The sequence below is a fragment of the Ambystoma mexicanum genome, chromosome 7p (assembly GCF_040938575.1).
Source record: "Ambystoma mexicanum isolate Mex_15411 chromosome 7p, UKY_AmexF1_1, whole genome shotgun sequence".
Taxonomy (NCBI): domain Eukaryota; kingdom Metazoa; phylum Chordata; class Amphibia; order Caudata; family Ambystomatidae; genus Ambystoma; species Ambystoma mexicanum.
In genome coordinates, this window is record NC_090939.1 from 374,382,048 (window position 1) to 374,406,690 (window position 24,643).

Genomic DNA, 24,643 nt, shown 5'->3' on the forward strand with positions numbered 1-24,643 from the left:
CTGCCGACCTGATACGGGGACGGCCGTGGAATCACAAGGAGAAGCGCCCGGACTGTTGCCCGCCACTGTCGATGACCGCCGTCGCCGACTGGAGGCTCTGTGCTCCCATTTAACTAAGAACTTCATTGATCCAAGGACGCTCTCGTCCGCATCGTCACCACTGTATCCTGCTGGAGAAGGCCTGACCGTCGATGCGCCGAGAAGCATCCGCCGGTGGGTTTCCTGCCACCCAAAAACCACAGATACGCCGATGACTCAACGCCCTTGCTGGGCCACAGTTCTTCAAACTCTTTGCGGTCCAGAACTATCGACATCGAGGTGCCCCGCACGCCTCTTCCTTCCCCGTCAATGAGCACAGCTAGGAACAAAGCTGCCACTTCACCATCGTAGCTCAACCTGTTCTCCATCAGACATTCGACGACCCGTGACTTCTGCCTTAAAGGGAGGACACTCAAGAAGGGCCATTGATTCCCCGATGAGGAACACTACAACGACAGGTACTTTGGGGTTGCAGAACTATTGGGAAGTCTAGTGTGAACAATATATGGACTGGGCTTGTATCTTTATCCTACAGGTTTGCCCAGGTGGGGGGATCTCCACACAGAGCTGTGTTTAACGCTAGTGACCAGTATTCTGCCAATTGTTCAACCATCTTGCTTTCCTTCCTCTCTCTACTGCTGGTTTCCTCTTTATTGATCTGTGTGACATTTTGACCGTATAGTTGATGCACTTTAATGAGATCTAATAACCGTTGTGGTACCACTTTAGAACTGTATATATTTACTATTGTTGATTTTATGAGCACAAAGTGAGTTATCATGATACTGTATACACGTTTGAATATTAATGATATAAAGACTGTGTTTTGACCGATACAGTGTGTGGACATTCCTTTGTGGGAGCGTGGAAACTACACTGTACTTAAGAACCAGCCCGCATCACCTCCTGGGAAGCTAGGCCTTGATTGCTCGTCCATTGCTACCACAATAGAGAATCTTGGTTGGGGTCCTCTGTGCCTCTCCTCTTCCAGATAGAGAGTGGAAGTACAGACACCCCCCCTCTGGCGTCTTTACACTGGTGGCAGCAGTGGGATGCTTATGGTTTTAAGAATCAGTGTATAACTGTGCCACTTACGTAGGATATCTGCACTTTATTAAATTAAGGTTTAGTTGTGTACAAGATAACTGCATTACAAGCAATGGAATCTATTGCGAATGCTAAATTGACTAGGATGAGCTTAGAGGCTCTCCAGAGTGCTCCAGAGCCAGGGAGTTAGGCTTTGTGGATAAGTCTAGGGCTGAGCTGATAGCTGCCCTGGTGGACTAATAGACTGATTGTGAAGCTCTTGAAGGGGGGATTGCAACCAATGAGGACTCTACCCTGGGAGTTGTCACCGAATCTGTTTCTGGGAATGCCGCCATTCCTGCTGCCTCTATTCAAACCCCAGCACTTCCCTGGAGCTTGAGTTATTAAGGATGAAATTGGCCTTTGAATATCGTAAGTTGGAAATAGATGCTGAGTTTAAGAAAGAGGAGTTGGCACAGCAAGTGGAACTCAAGAATAGGGATCTTGAACTCAAAGACAAGGACACTGAATGTCAGCGAATCCAGTTAGAGAAAGCTCGAGTGGAGACTTCAGCTAAACCAGTTGAGAGTGTCAGGTCCCCAGCAACCAAGTTTATGAAAGATTTGGTTAGTGTGTATGCGGAGGGTTCTGATATCCTCCAATGGATTGAAGCATTTGAAATGGCTTGTGCAATTCATGATGTTGACAAGAGAGATTGGATTACGTATTTGTTAAGCAGAGTGCCTCAGACTGGATATGACTATTCTGAAACTGAGTGTAGAAGAAAGGAGTCAGTATGAGTGCATGAAGTCTGCTTTAATTGCCAAGTTTGGCAAAACGCCTAACCAACTGCGCACATGAATATGATGGGGTGGATTGATGCAGGGCCATCTTAAGCACTTTTGGGGCCCTGGGCACGGGCATCTTTGGGGGCCCCCCTCCATCAGCCCAAAGGAATCAATAATACTGGTTGCGCCCCCGCCCCCCCACTCGTCGCGCTCCCAACCAATAGGTTGATATGCTGTCTCGCAGCATAATAAGCACATTTACTCCCTTTAAGTTCCTTTGCCCTCTTCATTCTTGCTCTAATCTAATCAGATGATAAACAAAACGCATTTGAAGGCCAACATTAGCAGACTACAAAGGGATTACTGTTCTAGTATACACAGGATGATTTTTATCAATAACATCAAGAAGGTATGTAAAAGCTAAATGTAACCCTTAATAGATAGAGAACTCACATCAGCTGCCTCACAGAATGCAAAAGTGCTCATGCATGGATAGAGACCACCAATTTGAAGGAAGAAGAACGCTACACTTATCGTAGCATGGATAGTGAAAGTAGTGGGTGTGGGCACTGATGATATGGGGTTAGAATTAGGGGTTGGAGTGGCCAGGACAACAGCTATTTCTTTCAGAGTCTGTGCCCCTACAAATGGCTTACAACCTTGGAGCCATTCGACAAATCTGCACAAAACGTTAAAATAGTACAAACCAAAAAAAAAAAAGAAAGTAGATTAGAAGCTACCAGGAAGGTGTCTTCATCCAGACAGACTGAGATTAAAGTGGGATATGGTTTTCAAATAGTGTTGCCACTAGATATGAAAGGAACAAATGCCTGTGGTGTGCGACGCAAATATGTTCACTATTAACACAGTGAAACCATGAATAAGGCTTTTATGAAGATCATACCATGAGAAGGAAATCACTCGGAAGGGCTGACAATTTCAGATAGGTTAAGGGACTGGCAATGATATGATCGGATATTTATAACACGCTTCATTCCCAAAGGTTTCTAAGCGTGGACCCGGGGAACCTGTGTTGCTCCGTGTTGTTTTTCTTCCAGGGCGAGCACTTTGCCCCTGAGCTATCATCCCGAGACTCAATAATTGAGAGGTTAGGCAATACAAGATTAAAGGAGATACCCAGGATCACACATTGGTTAAGGGGCGAAGGGGTGAAGCTGGGATTTGTGCCAACTCTGCAATTTCTGCATTTGAACACTTTCTTTTCCAGTTCTTACCATGAACTAAAACAATCTCCGTTTATTTAAAAAAAACGGACTTCGAAAGTACACAAATCACATTATCAAACTTGACCATTTTCAAACAAAATATTATAGAAGGGTGTTATGCAAAATGGGAATGATTCTAGCTTCATTATCTCCATCATCAATGGAAGTATATAAGAACCAGCATACCAATCGATGTGATTTAACAAATGTAATCTAGGTTTGTCTTTTGCAATTTAAAGCTTTAAATACTTCCAAAACAATGGCTTGTGACATTTTCATTTATGAACGTGCAGATAAACCTTTGACTTTTACCAAAAAGCAAACCCTTTTTTGTGTCAAACAAGCAGACCTTAAAATCTGCTTGCCTGAGCCCTGCAACATATGGTCCACTCTGTTCTGTCTACTACCCCTTCCACCGAAATGGCCTACATAAGAAGAAAGATCAAGTAATGGGATAAACAATACTAGCAGCATGCAAGAAGGCAAACTTCACAGAAGACAGCACAGTAATGTAAGATATATTAGATGATTTGACCAGGATCACTGTATCGTCTGCTGGCAACTCCAGGATACAAACATGAACACTGTCGTTCCATAGTCTTGAATTTGGATACTTATTCACCTCTTGGACTAACAGTTTATGCCATTGTTGGACGCGATTGCCATGGTTTTACAACACCCCATCTGAACAAACCAATTTCTAGACCTTCACCATAAATACAGATGATATGTTCATTTTTATAGCACCCCCTATCTGGTACAGGTACATTGCTAATAATAGAAGATGTTGTTCTGCAAAACCAAGTGCATATGCAGGCTGGTCTATAATCTTCAGATATAGAAAAGGCTCAGCCAGTCTTGCTGGAATGTTATATTCTAATTTTGCTTATGAACACATATCTCTGCAATGGGTGCTTCAGGCACTGAGCTAACTTCTGAACCATCGTGGCACGCAATTTATCAATCTGCATTTGAACATGATCAACATAATTCCCACAGGAAGGAAAGAATGCTACAGAGTTGTGCCATAAGGAACACACAAACCATGTATACCACAGTGAACACAGAAAGCAATACATGGTGAATTGATCAAGGCAGAATGCACTTGCCAAAACAGAAAGGCAATGGGTTTAGAGCCTCAGCAGCACCCCATAACATATCCATAAGGGTGCTATTTAAGACTAGTGAAAAATGGAATCTTACTTCTTCAGCTCAACTAGCCTTGTGGGGCCCTCTCCAAGGTGGGGGCCCTGGGCAAGTGCCCCTTTTGCCCTCCCACAAAAACGTCCCTGGATTGATGGTTACAAAGTGAAAACGTTTGTTGAATTGTCCCACCTCTTGTTTTTTTGCATTTTTTGGAAGCCTGTTCACTGGAGCTGCGTCAGTATGTTGCTGACCAGAACAATTTTGGACCCCTTTAAGCTGGCTAGGTTGGCTGCCAAGTGGGTCTAAGGACTCCAGTGGGAAGGACAAGGACAAAGAAAAGGGGGCCTCTCAGAAAGCTGAGGAGTCCCAAAAGCAGTCACAGTCGGGTAAACCAAAACCTTCCTCTCCGAAGACCCAAAAATCTAGTGGGGATAGGTCTGTTGTGGGTGGGAGTAAGAGTAGTGGTCCGCCTGCTGCAAAGCAGGGTCCCAGTGGTTCTAGTACTGTACCCCGCAAACCCGGCACATGTTGGGATTGTGGGGCTCTGGACCACCGAAGGGGTGACCCCAAGTGTAAGGGTAAGGCACTTGGAGTCCAGGCTGTCAGCCTGACCTATCCCTACTCTGTACCTGAGGTGGAGGCCACTGTCCTCCCCTCCTCTACTGGAATCACCTTCGTTGCTCCCGTAGAGATTTCCTTAGTGTCCTTTGTGGCCTGGGACCAGTACGCAGAAGTACTGGCGACTATCCCACAGAACACTTGTAGGCTTTTGAGAATTGTCCTCTTGAATGGCCAGCCTTCTACTGGTTTGGGAGACACTGGGGCAAGCATGACAGTGGTAGACAGGACCCTGCTCAAGCCAGAGGACTATATAGCTGCTCCTCTGAGAACCACCAGGTTAGCTGGTGGGCCTCCCAAATTATCACCTGTAGCCTTAGTCAACATTACGATTGGAGACAAGACAGCGAAGCTTCCGGTCCTGGTTCAGGGCAACGTGCCTGTGAACATTTTGTTGGAAAACGATTTGGTCGAGTCGGGGATGATGAAGGATGGTCTACCCATGGCTGCTGTGGCGGTCACCCGATCACGGGTCACACAGGGTCCAGCTGCGTGCCCGGTGTCCTTGCTGATGGGGAAACCCAAGGCACGAAAGAAACAGAAGAGTAAGAAGGCCACCTCTGTGGAGGGAGCCCCTGCTCTTCCTGCTGTTCCGACAGCACCCATTGAGATCCATGCTGCGGACGGGCTGGGTCCAGTGGTGAATCCTGTCTCAACTCCTGTGGGAGAGGAGCCAGAAGACTTTCCTGTGGGAGAGGCTCTCAACCCGGAGGATCATCCCGACTTTCGATGCTTGTTAGCTGAAGGGGGGCCCTCCCTGGCAGACTTCTGTAAGGGACAGAGAGAGTGCCACTCTCTCGAGGGTCTGAGGAAACAGGCCCTGTCCCAGGCACAAGGAGAAGTGCCTAGGACATACCGGATTTATTGGGAGGGTGAGCTCCTTGTTAGTGAGCCCACTAAGCCTGAACCTGGTGCCCTCAAGAGGTTGGTGGTACCCCAGGTTTACAGGCCCTTCCTGCTGCAGTTGGCACACGAGGTGCCCTTGGCTGGTCATCTTGGTACCAAGAAGACTAAGCAGAGGCTCTCTGCCCATTTCTACTGGCCCCGAATGGGAGTAGAAGTGGAGTCCCACTGCAGGACCTGCCCAACTTGTCAGTTGTCTGCCAGGACTGGAGGCAGTGTCATTGCCCCACTGCAACCATTGCCAGTGGTGGGCACACCGTTTGAGAGGGTGGGCATCGACATCGTCGTCCCCTTGACCCTCCCTCGTCAGGTGGACATCGGTTCCTCCTGGTCTTGGTAGATCATGCCACCAGGTACTCTGAGGCTATACCCCTTCGGACTGTAACTGCCAAGGTGGTTGCCAGGGCTCTCCTGGGCATTTTCACCCGTGTTGGATTCCCTAAGGAGGTTGTCTCTGATAGAGGATCCAACTTCATGTCGAGTTCCATGAAAACCATGTGGAAAGAGTGCGGGGTAACCTATAAATTCTCCACCTCTTACCACCCAAGACCAACGGTCTGGTTAAGAGATTTAACAAAACTCTCAAGGGCATGCTAGGCGCTTTGGAAGAGCCCCTAAGGAAGAAGTGGGATCTTCTCCTGCCATGCCTGCTGTTTGCTTACAGAGAGGTACCTCAAGAGGGTGTTGGTTTCAGCCCCTTTGAGTTACTCTTTGGACATCCCGTGAGGGGGCCCCTTGCTTAATCAGAGAAGGTTTGGAAGCCACCCCTCCAGGTCCTGCCAAGCAAGTGGGGGACTATGTGTTAGGCCTCAGACGGAGGATGACACAGATGATGGGTCAGGCAACAGCAAATCTCAAGGCCAGCCAGGAATTGAACAAGTACTGGCATGACCTTAAAGCATCGCAAGTGGATTGGACCCCAGGACAGGAGGTATGCGTGATGGAGCCTACCATGTCTCGGGCTTTGGCAGATAATTGGACTGGAATCTTCAGGATAATCTCCAAGATGGTGGAGGTCAATTATCTTGTTGACATGGGAGCCTCTCAGGTATTCCATGTTAATAGGCTCAAGCCTTTCCACAGGCGGCCCGAAGTCTCATGTCTCTTGCTAGCTTCAGAGCAAGAAGAGGTTGAGAGTGAGCCCCTTCCTGATTTACTGCATAGCAACCCTCAGGATGGCTCAGTGGAGGGAGTACAGCTCTCTCCCGATCTGACGACAGAGCAGCAGAAGGCCTGTAGGACTTTGACCCGGCAGTACGCCTCTCTGTTCTCACTGACACCAGGCCTTACACCGTGGTGTAGGCATGAGATTGACACAGGTGACAGTGTGCCTGTCAAAAGCAGGTGCTACCTTATGTCAGATACTGTTAAGAACCACATCCAGGCTGAGGTCGCCAAGATGTTGGATCTGGGTGTTATTGAACCCTCAACCAGTCCCTGGTCTAGTCCAGTGGTCCTTGTCCCCCAGGCAAGGTCCCAGGCCGGTACCAAGGATTGGAGGTTCTGTGTGGACTACCGAGGAGTCAATGCCGTCACCAAAACTGACGCGCACCCATTTCCCAGGGCTGATGAGCTTGTGGACACCATCGGTGCTGCCAAATTTGTGAGCACCTTTTGACCTTACCTCAGCCTATTGGCAAATAGCTCTGACGGACCATGCCAAGGAAAAGACGGCGTTCTCAACACCTGAGGGACACTACCAGTTTAGGGTCATGCCTTTTAGGTTGAAGAATGCCTTTTGTGTGGCCTACTTAGACGACATTGCTGTCTAGGAAGATCATTTGACACATCTGGATAAGGTGTTGCAGGCCTTGAAAAGGGCTAACCTCACTATTAAGGCCACCAAGTGCCAGATAGCTCAGGGGAAAGTCACGTATCTTGGTTATGAGGTAGGAGGGGGTCAAATCCAACCCCTCACCAGTAAAGTACAGGATGTACATGACTCGGACACTCCCACTACTCAAACCCAGGTGAGAGCCTTTTTGGCTCTCACTGGGTATTATCGCAATTTCATGGAACCATAGCTGCACCGCTGACAGCTCTGACTTCACCCAAACAACCTAGGAAGGTTAATTGATTGAAGACTGTTAGAGGGCCTTTAATGGCTTGAAATAAAGTCTGTGTAGGGCACCTGTGTTGTGTGCGCCTGACTGCAGCAAACCCTTTATCGTCCAGATGGATGCCTGCGGCACCAGAATTGTAGTTGTCTTGTCCCAGTTAGATGACAAAGGGAGGGAACATCCTATCATATTCATCAGTAGACAACTCAAGGGTAGAGAACTTAGGTGGGCTACTGTTAAAAAGGAATGTTTAGCATAGTTTGGAGCCTTAGGCATTTTAGGCCCTACCTTACGGGGTCTACCTTCAACCTCCAAACAGATCATAATCCCCTGAAGTGGCTTATGGAGATCAAGGGTGAGAATCCGAAACTGCTCAGGTGGTCCATTAGCCTGCGAGGGCTAGACTTCACCATAAAGCATAGACCAGGGAAGAGTCACGATAATGCAGATGGCCTTTCCAGAAGGTATGTTGACCGTCTGGATGAGGGTGTCTATCTCCTGGGAGATTAGGCACCCTAACATCAGTCTGGGGGGGGGTGACTGTGATGCTGGAAATGCATTGGAGGGACAGGGCCTCACTGTCCCTGTCCTGTAGTCCTTTTTCAATTGTGTTCTGTATTGTTTTCTGCCCAGGAGTTCATGTGGGACTCCTGGCGGTGCAGCTCTCTTTTGGTTTGGTGTACGGACGCATGGGATACCCTTATGGCCCCCACGGGTGGGGGTACAACCCTGTGCCCCTAGTCTATGTTTTTGGGCACCTGTGTGTGGCCCACAGAGCAGGGTATGGGCTGGTGGCTGCTCCATACTGAATTTGACAGGTGCTCTGAGTATCCTCCATTTTGGGATACCCAGGCCCTGCCATTGGAATCAGTTGGTTCCCGATTGGAAATAAGATGGCCCTTGTGGCCTCTTCTATTGCCTGTTACCTTGTTTTCCCAAAGTCCTGCGAAGCCCTGACTCTGTCCCTTCTGACTGACTGGCTGTTGGGTGGACGTTCCATATATAGTGTTGTTGTGAAGTCCAAGCCAGACTGGCTGGAGCCTTCCAATGTCTGTATGTTGTGGGTACACCCTGTGGGTGGGACATGGGTGAATGGAGTGTGTGACCAATATGCGCTTCCTGTTGTGGATGTCTGCTTTTTGGTGTTTGACACAATGACTGAGACAGCCCTGCCCGAAACTGGTACGAATGCAGTGTGTAGTGTTGAATGGCTGAGTACTTGTCCCAATACACATTCCTTGTTGTGAGTGTCTGAGAGGGAGGAGTATGGCCTGAATGCACTTTATGCCTGATTGGCTGACTGACTGCTGAATGCCCTTCTGAGTGATTGGTTGCCTGAGTGTGACCCAGCAGAATGAATGGGAGATCAACTAGTATATCTGGGGGCCTTTCACTGCTAGAAATCGTTCAGAAGCTGAAGTTGAAACTGACGCTTAATCTCGAAGCCGAGCCTGAAGAAGAAGGTTGACTGCTGTCTCCCTTCGCCGAAAGCCGAAAGCCATCGAGACTGATCCAAGAGAGGACCTGGTTAGGCACCCTCTTCCCGTGATCTGAGGGACCATCGAGCACCGCTAACCTTCGCCGAAGCGCCCTGGAAGTCACACCCTCGAAAGGCTGCCGACTGTAGACTGGGACCGCCGAGGAGAACGAAGATCAGCACCGGGCATTCCTTCCACCGTCGTCGACCAGGGTTTGCAAGTTTGCTGTAACCGCTGGAGGCCCGTTGAAGCCGTGTTGCCCAGAAGAGGGGACCGCTTGACGCCACGCAACTGACGACTGGAGCCGCAACGCTCCTTTGCCTAAGACTTTTGATTCATGAACGCGCTCATCCGCACAGCCGCCCGCCTTATCCCGCCGGAGAAGGCCAGGCCGTTGACGCGCAGAGGAGCATCCGCCGGCTGGTTTCCCGCCACCCAATGACCGTAGAGATGAAGGACGACTCGATGCCCTTGCTGAGCTACAGTTCTTCACAAACTCTTTGCGTTCCTGAACTATCGACATGGAGGTGCCCTGCACACCTCTTCCTTGCAGGACGTCTTCGAATCGTTGTCAACGAGCACCGCTGGGACCGAAGCTGCTGCCTCGATGCCGAGTTCACTTTCCTTGTGGGATGCCGACGATCCGTGGCTCCTGCTTTAAAGGGAGCCGCTCAAGAAGGATCCGTCGACGACCCAACGTCGAACTCTGCTATTCCAGGTACATTGGGGTGGTAGAAACATTATAGAAGGAAATAAGACTTATAGAACAATATATGGACTGGGCTTGTGCTATATCTTTATTTTACAGGTTGCCCAGGTGGGGGATCTCCACACAGAACTGTGTCTAGATAACGGGGCCAGTATTCTGCCAATTGTTCTAACCAACTGCTTTCCTCCTATGTCTATTGTTGGTTACCCTTATTAAGTGATTTGTGGGACAGTTAACTAAAGTACAGTTGATGCACTTTAATGAAATCTGATAATAATTGTGGTACCACTTAGAATGGTATATATTTGGCATTGTGGATTTTCTGAGCACAAAGTGAGTTATTGTGATTGTGTACATAACCTTGAACATAATTATATAAAGACTGTGTTTTAACGAATATAGTGTGTGGACATTCCTTTGTGGGGGCTTGGGGACTACCCTGTACTTAAGAACAAGCCTGCATCACCTCCTGAGAAGCTAGGCCTTGATTGCTCGTCCATTGCTTCCATAATAGAGAATCTTGGCAGGGTCCTCTGTGCCTCTCCTCTACTATATAGAGAGCATAAGTACAGACCCCCCCCCTCCAGTCTTTACACTGGTCGAAGAAGATCTATGGCCACCTCTTCACACACCTTCCACAGGACATCATTTATCATCATGGGTTGCTCTTTCACCATGATTCCTTTACAACTTGTTACGCACTGTGTGCAATGCTGCAGCCTCCTTTCTACCTCTCTGTCAAAACCCGGCCACCAGTAATCACATTGTAAAACAGGTTTGGTTTTACTAATACCCACATGTCCTTTAAGAGCAATATCAATAATGCGAGACCTAAAGCTATCGGGCACAACGGCTCGTCCCCACCGAAACACAACTCCATTTTCCAAACTTAGTTTGTTGCAAACTTCCCAAAATGGCCTCTCCCCTTGAGCCATTTCACATTTCTTGGGCCATCCACTCTCAATGTTCAACTTGACTTTAGATAAAACACCATTGTTGTCTACAGCCCTCACCCACTCCTCCTTATCTATGATGCCATCATAAACCAATTCCATATCCTCATTCCGTTGGATTTCTTCCACCCTTCGGGGCAATCTAGACAATCAATTGGCTAAGATATTGTTTTTTCCTGCTACCACACACATTTCAAATCTATGGCATTGGAGGCGTGTAACCCATTCTGCAACTCTTCTAGATATCTTATCTAAACCTTTACATTCAGAAATAGCCCTGAAAGGCCTGTGATATGTTTTGATTACAAAATCAGTTCCCCACATGAAATTCGAAAACTTCTCAACTGCCCAGAAACAACCCAAAGCGTCCTTTTCCAATACGGAATATCTTAATTCTGCACCTCTCAGTGCCCTGGATGCATGCGCAGTGATCTCCTCTTCTTCTTTTTGGTTCACCTGAGAAAAAACAGCTCCTAGCCCTGCTTCACCCGCATCCACTGTGATAATTCTTCTTTTCCTCCTATCAAATTTCTTTAATGGGGCAGCTATGTCAATTTCTTCTTTAATCCTTTTAAATTCTTCCCTAAACTTATCATTCCAGATAAACTCTTCACCCTTTCTAAGCAACTTCCTCATTTCCATAACTCTTTAGGAGTAATTCTTTATACATTTTTGATAAAACACCAACATTCCTAAAAAGGAACGTAATTCCCCTTTTGACTTTGGTTTGACCACATCTTTGATTGCATTCACCATGGCACTTTCGGGTCTTATCCCTTGGAATGAAATTTCATGGCCCAAATACTCCACCTTGTTGACCCTGTAAAACACACTTTTCCTCTCTTAACGTAATACCTCTTGCTCCAAGAATTCCCAACACCTTGTCCAACCTTTCATCATGTACACTTAAACTATTCCCAGACACCAAAATGTCATCTTGAAAACAAAATACACCTTCGATATTGTGGAACAGTTTATCCATTATCCTTTGGAAAATGGAGGAAGCAGATACAAGGCCAAATGGCATTCTCTGAAATTGGAAAACGCCTTCATGCCTAATAAAGGCCGTAAGTATTTTACAGTTCTTTTCAAGCTCTACCTGATGATAGGCAGATGCCATATCAAGTTTTGAAAAAACTCCTTGACGCACCATGGACAGCATCTCACCCATTTTAGACGATGGATGTCATTCTACAAGTACACAACTGTTCAAGTCAACACATAGGTGCACATTTCCAGATGGTTTCTTCACAATCACCAATGGAGACGTCCATTCGACACCCCTGCTCTTTCAATCATACCCATGTCCAACAACTTCTGCAATTCTCTCTTGACATAGCTATAATTGAAACATCATTTTCAACTTCAGAGGGCTTGGAAATGCCATGCATAGTGATGGACCTGGGTGACCTATAATGCCATGTTCCTGGAAAATGTATGTCCCTTTGTGGATGCTCAGAATGGTGAACTGTCCCTTGTGTCCCTTGGCCTTGGAGAGATTTCTGATCCCAATCTCTGTTATACTTTACTAGACTGGGTTGGGATAACCCCCCCTTTTTTCTTTTAGATTGCCTTTCTAATGCAGCCTCTTGCTTCCAATTTGCCTCCTCTGCTCCCTTCACAAGGTTGATCAATGAATCGCACACTTTCTAATGTCCTGTGCAGCTTTAAATGTGTGCAGTAGCTTTACCATTATATGTGCATGTTTTCTCTCAGCAGACGTCAGGCATGATAATGCACATGCGTGGACCCCACCTGTCTGTCACAGCAGGCAGGGATACTCTCCGGAAGTGTTCGAGCACTGATCTTGCAACGGATACTCCGCTGCTTACAGTAAGTTTATTTTCTCTTACTTTCTAGCAGCGTTACACACTTCCGAAGAGTTTGGGCACTGTGCTTGCTTCGGATGCACTGCTGCTTGCAGTGAGTTTGTTTTCTCTCACTTTCTACCAGGGTCCATGCGCCGCTCACAATGTTCCTGGGTTGACTTGGCAATGTTTTCTACAATGCGTTACCCTTCAAAAGAAAACGCTCTCGGAAAGCAATCTATCAACACCCGTTGATTGCTGCATACGCCGGGTGGGGAAACAGCTTTTCTCAGTCCCACGTTTTCTGCTATGGACACCAGCTGGCAGAGCGGCTTCTCTTTGTCCCACGTGGGCAGCTTCTACCAATGTAGTGAAGGCTATGTGTCCTTCCAGTGTGCCGGGGGTCTGATCACCTTTAACATCCCATCCTTGTCGCCAATGAAGGAATGACCACTCCAAAGGTTAGGTGAAAAGGGTGTTTAATGTAAGTAAAACACATACACATACAGCCCCCCAGCACTTCCTTCCTCCAGGCTGGGACAACATCAGCTGTTACAGAACACGTTTCAAGCCTAACCATTCTACATTGCATACATATACATTCTATGTTACATCATACTGCCTTTGGCAGTATTCCACTGAGAACTTGATTACATCATAAGTGGACTTCACAGATAACTATTTTCATACTGCCAGATAACTTTTTACACAAGCATCATTTTAACATGGATGATACAGAGGGTCTTGATTTGATTCTTGCAATCACTGGGAGCCAGTGGTGTACTTTTAGGGCTCGAGAGATGCAGTTCCTGGGATTGAGGCCAAAGATAATTTTGCAGACCTATTCTGGATTAGTTGAAGAGGGCGAAACGAGGAGAGAGGGAGATTGAGGAAAAGGCTGTTATAGTAGCCCAGCCTGGAGAGAACTAGAGCTCTAGAGACATTGAGATTCTGGGGTAATGTAAGGAAATGGAGAATGCCTCTAAAGAGATGAAGCTGAAAGTGAGCCTTCTTGGCAAGGTCAGCAATATGAGGAGAGAAGGAGAGAGAAGAGTTGAAGATGACCCCCAGATTTTTTGCCTCACGAGAGAGGGAGGGAAGGGGGTGCATGGAGGGTGGTCAGAGAGAAGGGGGCAGGGGTTGCCAATGAGAAGGATCTCGGTCTTGCTGGCATTAAGACAAAGATCATTAGTAGCACACCATGCCTGAATAGCAGTCAGACAATCGGAAATCAGAGAGGAGGGAGAGCAGGTAGAAGACGGAAGCTTAAATGAGAGCTGAGTGTCATTCACGTAACACTGTAAGTGAGGAGAGAAAGTGGAAATCAGATGGGCAAGAGGGGCAAGGTAAATGTTGAAAAGCCATGGCGAGAGGATAGAGCCCTGAGCGACGTTGTAAGTAGAGAGTGAGTTAGCAGAGAGAAAGGGGCCCATTTGAACTTGGTCTGGCCGATTTGAAAGGAACGTGAAGTCAGCCAAGTCAGTGCCCTGTCTGTAATGCCCTGAGTATCACGGAGTTGGTTAAGGAAGATGGCATGATTGACTGTCAAAGGCAGAGGACAGATCAAGGAGGATGAGAACAGAGCGAGAGTTGGAGTCGAGGTTTGAGAGTCTTCACCAGTGTTCAGGAGAGCAGTTTCCATGCCTCTGGCTGCTCTGAAGCCAGACTGGTGGTCGTGGAGACAGCCAACAGATTCAGTGTGGTGGATTAGTTGGGAGGTGACCAACTGCTCCAAGAGTTTTCCCAAGAAGGGGGTAGTGGAGATAGGGCAGTAGATAGCCATGCAGGAAGGGTCTGCAGATTACTTTTTTTGTAGGGGATGCACAGGGGAGTGCTTAAGCAATGATGGGAAGGAGCCAGTGGCAAAAGAGTGATTGCAGAACTCAGCCAGAGAGGGAGTGAGGGTGGTAATACTGTCCTTGATAGTTCTAGAGGAACAAGGAAGCACATGTTTGGAGGAGACTTTCGTAGAGCAAACACTCTTCGTGACCTCATCTAGTGCAATGGGAGAGAAGTTGGAGAGTAGGAGGGATAGAGAGAGAGTGGCCAAGGACAGCATAGGTGCAGGTGGAGGAGGGAGGAGAGTAAAGGAGAGTGAGGACAGGATGTCCTGAGTTGTTGTTGAGATGTGGGAGACCAAAGCCATGCAGAGGGCCTGGGAAGGAAGAGGAGAAGTAGAGACTGCAGTAGGATTGGCACGTTCCTTGCGGATTTAAAAAAGTTCAGCCATGTTGTTGGTGGCCACAGAGATGCAGCCTTGATGTGGGCTTGCTTCTTGGACCGGATGAAGAATCTGTAATGCCCTTAAAGCAGGCGACGGGCCAGTTTGTCAGAGGATGTGTGAGAGGCCAGCCACTTCTGTTCAGCAACTCTGCACTTGCTTTTCAGCGAGGCTAGGTTAGAATCATACCCATTGTTGCACTTGGAGGGAGGATTCATGCAGATCCTCATGGCAGGAGCAAGGATGTCAAGGGTGTTTGAGATGGAGAGGTGAAGGTTAGCAAGAACCGAGTTGGAGTGAGAGTCAATAGCAGAGGTGGAGGGGGCAATAAAAGAGGCGTATTGTTCACACTTCTGGATGTTTACCGAGTAATCACCTCTGCGATAGGCCAGTGCTGGAGATTTCAGTGTTGCTCCCGGGCCACACGGTCCACACACTACAGGCCACGGCACCACCACAATTTCTCTTGGTTTCAATTATGCCGGCTCTTGGTCAACTCTGGGCATCTCACACAAAGTCCTTTCCACTTCATCTAACCTTTTCTCGATAGGTTCACCTTCGTATCGCCTGGACTCTCTCTTCCGGGCTAGTAGGGCACTGGTCCGGTCTCAACTTTCCTCGGTTTCGCGCTCATCATACGGTTTTCACCTTCTTCTTCTACTACTTCTACTACTACTGTAGATGTCCTGCCAACTTGCAAGAGGTTCTTTCTGCTGTCTGCTGCTACCACTGCTACTTCTGACATCACCAACCCGCTTGTGTGTTCCGACCAAGCACACCCTGCACGTCAGTCTCCTTCTATGGACCCTCTAATCCTCTTGTTCAATTCTGAACATCTGCAAGTCCTTCTTTGCTGTTTGGTTTAAATAACTGGGACTGCCCCAGCGTAACATCAGTTCTATTGACAACAGCTGGTCGACCACTCTTCGTAGTTGATAGTGTTCAGGGGGGTGTCCAGATGCAGGGGCACCTCCCACCATGTGAGCAGAAGTTCCAGTTCAGGAAGATCTTCTAACCGCATATCAGAACCACGACAGTGATGTGAGGGGCACGTGTCACGAGAACAGCAGCAGCGTTGACATCTTTAGGTTGAAAGCTGAAAGGTGGCACATGGTAACATTAGCACATAGTAGCACATTTTGTTTTATAATACAGATAATTGGTGAATTGAAGCTTTTGTTATTTGCACTATAGCTTTAATTTTCTACCAGCGTAGTAACACACAATACTGTATTATTGTGTCGTGTGTTTGTAAGGGGCCTAAGCATTTTTTTGCAAGAACTTTGCCATTTTCTAGGCCTGCCATGGTAGCATTGAAGGCCATAATTATTAACTGTGGACACTTGGTTGAATTTCATCTTGCCCTGCAGAGAGTCTGAGAGCTCAAGGGCAGGTGGGGAAGGGCGAGAGCTAGGTGACAGCTCTTTATTGCAAGAGAAGCGTTTCTAAATGAATGAATGCCTGATCTCAGACAAAAAGTGTTGCCTCATCAGATGCAGAAAGAATACATATGATACGATACGATATGATATGGCATTCGTAACGCGCCTATGCACAAGTGTATCAAGGCACAACGAGGCACAGAAGGGGGAACAGAGGGAGGACAGAGACAACGATCATACTAGGCCAAGTGACATTGACATTGCGCAAGTGCAGGAGAATAATGTTACGAAGGTCACAGTGAGGGTTATCAGGTAGCCTCAATATGAAATAAGTTGAATTATATGGGGGAATTAGCAGAAATGATGGTCCAGAAGCAGTACTCTGGAGTCGATTGATCCAGTTTTTTCTAGCAGGCCATTCATTGTAGGACGAAATGTACCTGAACTGGCCATAACCAGGTTGTTTAAATCTTCTTGCTTCTGTCTAGATAGTTCTTGGGGAATAAGCTCAGAATTGCCCATCTCCTCTGGTACCAGACAAGACAATATCGAAGCGGTGGCATGGCAGTGGAAGGATTTACTTTCCACTCCTTTAAGGTATTTACGTTGTAAAGGTGGGTCTTTTGCTTTCTATCAGGTCAGGCTATTATATAGGTCTAGGTCCATGTTTGCTCTAGTACCTCATATGGCCCATACCACTTTTGAGACATGTTTAATTTCATAGGTAGGTAAGAGGATTAATACCTTTTTGTCCTACTGAAAAAGATCTTAAATTCACCTTCTTGTCATAGGTGGAATTCTGATGGACTTGAGCTTTTTCCATGTGAGTGTAGACTAGATTTTGAACAAGAAGATTTAAAGTGTTCACATGCTTTGAGAACCTGTTTAACCTTTTTCCTCCAATTAACCTTTCCTTTCTACAAACCTCGGAATTTAAAATGTGTACAAGTCATATATAAATGCCATTACTGTCATAGTTCGTGAAGTCACCTCAGGGTGTAGGAAGTGTGTAGAAGCATCTCTAAAGAGTATCTACTTGCTTTGTGTTGATTCTGAGAAAGTATTTTAAAGTCTATGTGATTGCTGCATATTATGCCATTTTGAAAGAATGCTTATTTAATACAGACAGTTAAATAAATAAATCATTATTTTAACTAGAAACCTTGAGTGTTGGATACTTGTATTGGTGGATGTCATTGCTATAGCTTTACAGCTCACATTTACCCCTCTTGAGATGAGTCTGTCTGCTCAGTCACACTACCAACTTGTGCAGTACAGACCTATACCAATAGGTGGGTTACCTAATATCAAGAGGACAAGGGTTGTGTAGTCTCCCACAGGGTTACTACATCAATTCTTGCCTAACAAAGAGGAAGGTCTTGAGGAGCTACCGGAATTTGAGGAGATCCGTCTCAATATGAAGAGGAAGGGCGAGGTTGTTGCATAGGAGGGAGCCAGCCAAGGAAAAAGATCGCCCACCAGCTCGCTATTTAACGAAGCGCTTGACACACAGAGAATTGGTGGCAGAGGAACGTAAGGATCTTGAGGGAGACTATTTAGTGAGAGAAAATTGTAGAAAGCGAGATCCCAGGCCCCAGACAGTTTTATGGATGATGCAGAGGGATTTGAATTTGATCTTTGCAGCAACCGGGAGCCAGTGGAGAGATTTCAGGCCTGTAGAGATGGAGTTACTGGGCTTCAGGCGAAGGATAAGTCTTGCAGCCCGTTCTGGATTAGCTGGAAGGGTCGCAGAGAAGAAGAGAGTAGATTAGGGAAGATGCTATTGCAGTAGTCTAGCCTAGAGAGAACCAGGGCTCTAGAGTCATTGAGCTTCTCGGGCAAGGTGAGGAAATGAAGGATTCTTTTGAGGATGTGGAGTTGAAAGTGGGCCTTCTTGACAAAGTCCTGAATGTGAGGGAGGAAGGAAAGAGAGGGGTAGAAATAGACTCAGATATTTCTGGCTTCAGATGAAGGAGAAGGGGGAGAGCCCATAGAGAGTGGCCAGAGTGAGGGGAAGAATGAGGGGGCAAGAGTGCCAATGGGAAGGATCTCAGTCTTGCTGGCATTGAGGCAGAGATCATTGGAGGCACGTTATTCCTACAGCTAGGTCCCTAGCAATACTTGTTTGGCCCTAGGTGTGAGGAACCTTCTACAAAGTCAAACCAGCCCTAGTGTGCGCTGGTGTGCTGCCTACAAATGGGGTGTAGAGGTCCTGACCCTTTCCTATCTCACGACTTTCCTAAATTCTAAAAAGTAAGTGCGCACTTACTGGTGGTCGGTGTTGGTCTTTAATAGTACCGCCTCCAGGTTGTGTGTCTTATCAACATTGATTCTGTGGCCAGGGAGGTCAAAGAATAGTTAAAAGGCTATTTTTCTATTCAACAAGGAGTTGGTTAGATATAAATAGCTATGATAGATTCCTTATACGGGCCCTTTTATCAATGTATGTAAGGTATCGGAGAATGGGTTATCAATCCAATACTGCTTCAGTAAAAGTCAATTGGTTTCAGCGGAACTGGTTAGTGGCCGCTTTCTTCAGGACGAATACTTGTTAATACTGTATTCTGCATGCAATATTTTAATTCCTTTTTTCAATCTCCAATTTATGGATGTTGAGAGGATGTCTTCAGGTGTGTGATGGGCTCGGTCCCTGAATCCTATGGGGTTAAAAGAGAGAAAAGAAAGGCAGATGGAGCTATCAACAGTCTTTGAGTGCTTTATAAGGAATTTCTCCAGTGGCAGCTCAGACGAAGACACAGGCAGAACCAACAAAAACCTTAGTTTCGAGGCTCAAGAGCAAAATAGAGGTGGAAAAACTCGGGTTTTCAGGCCCCAAGAAGATCCAGAAAGTGGTGGCAGGAGCAGTCACCCAGGGTCACCAGGAACAGAGGGAGGGGATGGTACCACCAGAACGTCCCACAGGAATAAGAATGTACCCTGAGAAAACTGGAAAAGAATCACTGGTAGTTAACCTTTCAGCCTTCACTCCATCACAAATACATCTAAGAGTACTATAGAAAGGTCTATCATTCGTGCCTACATCACCACATGATCCCTTTCAGACCAGAATAGAAATAACCCAATTGATGAGAAAAATACGGTTGAAACAATACTTCTCAAAGAGCATCTAGGAAGGAACCCGTGATGCCACAGGAGTGCATAGCAAATCCACGTATTACCCGCCACCACACGCAATGACAGTGGAATCTCAGACTTTTGAAAAAATAATCCTAAAGAGACTAGAGGAGATTGAAGCAGAAGAAGCGACTGGTTGCTTCCACAACATGACCAGAATGGAAAACACAGCTCTGAAAGAACTGCACACTAATGATGAAATGGTCATAAAACCTGCTGACAAAGGGGGAGCCATTGTCATCATGAATAAACAGGACTACAATGTGATGGTGAATACCCTCATCGAAGATCACACCACATATCAAAAACTAGGAAGTGATCCCACGGAAAAACTTAGGAATATGATAAATCCTATCATAGAAGAAGCAGAAGCCGAAGGTTATATAAGTGCAAAAGAAGCAGCCTTCTTGAGCCCACAAAATCCAAGGCGACCCGCCTTCTACGCTCTGCCCAAAATCAATAAAGGGGTATCCCCACCACCTGGATGACCCATAGTGTCGGGCATTGGATCCATATTAGAAGCACTATCACAATTTGCAGACTTCTTTCTGAGAGAACAAGTCAGTAAGATGCGTTCGTACACCAAAGGCACCACGGCAGTCCTGGCACACTTGGAAAATCTAGTCCTGGATAGCCCTGATATCTTTATTGTGACCATGGATATAGAGTCCTTGTACTCTAAAATTCCTGAAAGAGAAACCTTAACAGTAATTGAAAAGGTACTACAAACAAGATCTCTTGACATGCCAATCTCTTTAATAATGCAACTGGCAGAGATAGCACTCACGAAGAATTATTTTCTGAACGAAGAAAGCTGTTATGAACAAATAACCGGAATGGCCATGGGCGTGACCTTCGCACCATCTCTAGCCAACCTATATGTTGCAGACTTTGAGGAAAAACATATATATCCAGGGACCAATCCTTTTGCCAAGATCATATTGAGCTGGCGTCGATACATCAACGACATTCTGATGTTGTTTGACGGAGGTATCACAACATTGGACAACTTCATTGGATGGATAAATGGACTAAACCCCTTTCTCAAATTCGCACATGAAGCGAGCAAAACAGAAGCCACCTTCCTAGACCTAAGAATCATGAGGACAGGACATATCTTTGAGACCATTGTTTTTCAAAAAATGACAGATAGAAATTCCCTCCTTGATTACACCGCTTCCACCAAAGATCGCTGAAAGAAAACCTACCATTCAGACAGTTCCTCCGATGCAGAAGGAATTGCACAACTAGAATGGAGCATGACAAACAATCGGAAAGACTTGCAAACAACCTGAAGGACAGGAACTACCCCCACAGAATAATTAAACAAGCCAGAAAGAGGGCAAGGAATGTACCAAGAGAAATAACCCTCAAACAACATGGTAAAAAAGACAGAGGTGACAACACAATTACAGCAGTCTTTAGCCATTCAGCAGTCACCAACCGCTTAAAAAAAATAAAATAAAAAAAAAAAGCCTGGCACATATTGAATGTGGAAGAGAACAATCTACCAGAACCCCTTTTTGCGATAAAAAGAAGGAAAAATTGAAGGGACAGTCTGGTGCATACATACAAAGAGTCCCCACACGCCACAGATACAGCAACACTCTGGAACAGAAGTAGGCCATTCGGGCACACACCTTGCGGGAATTTCACAGTATGTAAATTCACCAAACAAACATTGTCCATTGACATAGGGTGGAAATACCCCTGGGAACAGAGGAACCTCACGAACTGTAATACCACAAATGTGGTTTACTTGATCCAGTGCCCCAGCAACAAAAAATACATTGGAATGACCACGAGGGCCATATTAAAATGCATCGGAGAACACAGGTCCAACATCAGGACCAAAAAAGGAACGGCCCATCTTGTAGAACACAACATCGAAATGAAACACACAGAAAATGAACTCACCTGGACAATACTGGAAAAGGTCAAAATACCCAAAAGAGGTGGCAACATAGCGGCACTCCTACTAAGGAGAGAACAACAATGGATTTTCAGACTCCAGAGCCATATAATTGGCCTGAATGAGGAAATTTGCTGGCAATCACTGGCTGTTCAATAAATGGGCATTCCCATAGAAGATATACCGGGGCAGGAACCCCTAGGGCATCCATCCTAATATTGAGAAATAACATTCATGCTCCAACTCTGGGGTGTTCAACATGTGGCTAACACAGACTAACTCACTAACGGCAAAAATATGAGCCCTGAGGACAATCTGAGGGGGGTTGGCTATTCACATACAGATTCGTGGAATAGTTGTTATTCTTCCCCTGTGATTATAAAATAACAATCAAATAAAAAATAAACGTTCTTTGGACCCTAGGACCAACAAGGGAACCAGTCACAACGTAGCCTGCTAACTGGAGAAGCATCATAAGAAAGTGTATCCCGTCCAGAAGCCTAACCTTTGGATATGGCATATTAAAATACATGCACGATCAAGACCACAACCCCCAAGAACCCCTGGGAGTAAACTGTAACACCATGTGAATGACCACATCCGGAAGCAAAAATCTTCTGCTCAGATTCGAAGTACAGATACAACTACAGGACTGCAAACCCCATCTACTATGGGGACCCTTTTGTAGTCTTTACTAAATCACTAACGCGGGGACATTTGATCCAGCTAACTTTGTTGACGATACACATACATGCGAGTATCCAGACAACCGTGAGGAAGCAAAAATCTCGTATTTGAGATTATTCTTGCCAAAGCCCTGACCACGTAGGAAATGCGATCATGTGACCACATCGCCCCATTTAAAATCAAGGGGTCCTCCAAGATGGCGCTCGTAGTAACAACCACCATACGAGACGCGGCGAAGTCAGAGAGACAACGTTTTAGGTAAGCGTGACGAAACATATGGGTTTAGATATATCAATGGACTTGTTTCAGGGGCATTTAGACTCAGCAATAACGGGCCGCCTTACACACGGACAAAGAACCTTTTTTCCATTCAGTTAGTCTTAGGAAAATTAGAAGCAGTAATACCATGCCGCTAGGAATATGTCAGTGTACTGCTTGACACACAAGTGCCTCAGGAGTACGGGCACCCGCAACTTAACAAAGGCGAGGCAGGGTTTAATAGCAAACGGAGAGATGAGTGGGCACCACAAAATTCAAAAATTACTCTAAACATTAGAGTCAGTGTAAAAAGAGGAAAAGTTGGATGTTCAAAGTAGTAGTTCTAAAGGAGCTGGCTGTAGTAAGTCTGGACACACCCTGACTTAAAAAATACAACAGAAGCTAAAGACCAAGTAGCAATACTAGGTCACACAGCCGCTCTCTTTGGGGCCCAATCTGGGTACGTAGTTATTCAAAGTTCAAAGCTCAAAGTGATATAAATAGGTATCCAAAATGTATAATGCTTAGTCAAAGAATAGATGAGTCTGTTTCATGGTTGACTATCCAAAGTGATTATTTATCCAAAAGAAATTCAAAACAAGAACAAAAAATGTCACTAATGAATTCTTAGTGAGGGAGCAATTGCCACAATCCATACATGATTAAGACTGAAATATGCCAATGCATTTCGGAAATCATTTCCTTCTTCAGGGTAAGTCTAGTCATCAGAGTGGACATGTACAAACACATTAACATCATAATAAGCACATTTCTTGTAAAAAATACAAAGAAAATGTAACATACCAATCAGAAGTATTTTCAATGGATGGTGAATAGAAAAGACAAAATAAGAATACCCTATAAGTGATATGAAATGTCAATCAATAGCAACAAAAGGCAATGTAGTTTGGTTTTACCTTATTGGTGTGGCAAATGGTGTAGAACAAAGCGTGTGTGCCCACAGAGATGGGCCAACAGCAATGTCGTAGATAGCAGAGGTAAATAAAAAATCCAATTATGTTTGTAACAAATCTTTAAGCACGTCATGCGTGCAGATACTCCTGTGTGTGGCTTCACTGCAGTATCACAGACTGCCGTGTTAAGCCGTTGCCGGGAAAACGGTACTTTTGTAGCACACGTAGCAATTAGAATCTAGTAGTAAAAAAAAGAGAGGATCAAATCAGATACCTCATTCTTTACTGGTATACAAGTGAATGCAATAGGATAGGAGTGGTGTGTTGGGCATGAATCAAATACCTTTAAGCACACAGAGAGTGCAAATCCTCCTGCGTGTGGCTTCACTGCAGTAACTCAGACTGCCGCGTTAAGCCGTTGCTAAGATACAGGTTCTTTTGTAGCACACGTGACCGCTTCGCATCTACGAGTGGTCACGAAATGAGTTATGTAGCAGGTCTAGCCTGCGGAATGAAGACATAAAATATTTATGAGGTATGTCCTATCTATGTCCACAATTGTGATAACAAAAAATAGGAAAGAACAAAAGTAATGAAAGTAATGAAAATGGAAGAAATACTCCTTGTTTGAAGCACAAGTAAAGGCAGCAAAAAGGGGAAATTTCTAAACTCCATGAAAGAACAAATGCATATCATATGAGCAAGTACATAAATACAAATATAAACAAATATAAACAAGTACTGAAATCAACCTCATATGCTAAAGATGATCAAGGTCCAGCCTCGTAGCGGAAGGTGACACCCTTGGGTGGCACCTTGGGTTCCATGACTGCATCCGGGACATGCGGCAAGGATGATTTAGGTGACACAAAGCGAAGTTTCAAACTGGAAATAGTACGAATTCTCGAAACATGTAGTCAAATACACAATAGGAAGCACACTGGAGGCACAAACAGTAATGTATCTCAAATGCAACAGTGATAGTTAATTTCTTGATTCAAACCATTCGGAACCAGACTGCAGAGTTCGTCGATCCAAAATGTCTCCCTGCGGTTAAGGCGCAGGCCCAAATCCTAATGGGGATTTTTCTTGGACAGAACTTCAAGGATCAAAAACTTGATTTGTGAGAGGTTATGATTGTTCGAGGCCCAATGGTGGGCCACAGCTGAATTAGGGTTGGAGTTGCAGATGCAAAACCGGTGTTCGTTCCACCGTGTCTTCGCCGCTCTGATTGACTGACCCACGTAGTATTTCCCACATGGGCATTTGATGCCGTATATGATGTTCGTACTTTCATATGTACCGAATGTTTTCAGAAGAATCTTCTTACCTGTACGTGGATGAACAATAACATTGCCTTTGACAACTGAGTTGCAATTG

General features: G+C 45.8%; 1 long non-coding RNA gene across 3 annotated transcripts in view; it reads left to right on the plus strand.

The window, feature by feature from the left end:
• The window catches only part of LOC138526073 (uncharacterized), a 106,774-nt gene that overhangs the window by 37,430 nt on the left and 44,701 nt on the right, over window positions 1-24,643 (plus strand). Inside the window, exon 2 of one of the 3 annotated variants that reach the window (XR_011283479.1) lies at window positions 12,663-12,779. The exons of the other annotated variants lie outside the window; for them this stretch is intronic. This is a non-coding gene — a long non-coding RNA (uncharacterized lncRNA). The remainder of the gene's footprint in view (window positions 1-12,662; window positions 12,780-24,643) is intronic. 3 annotated transcript variants of the gene reach the window in all.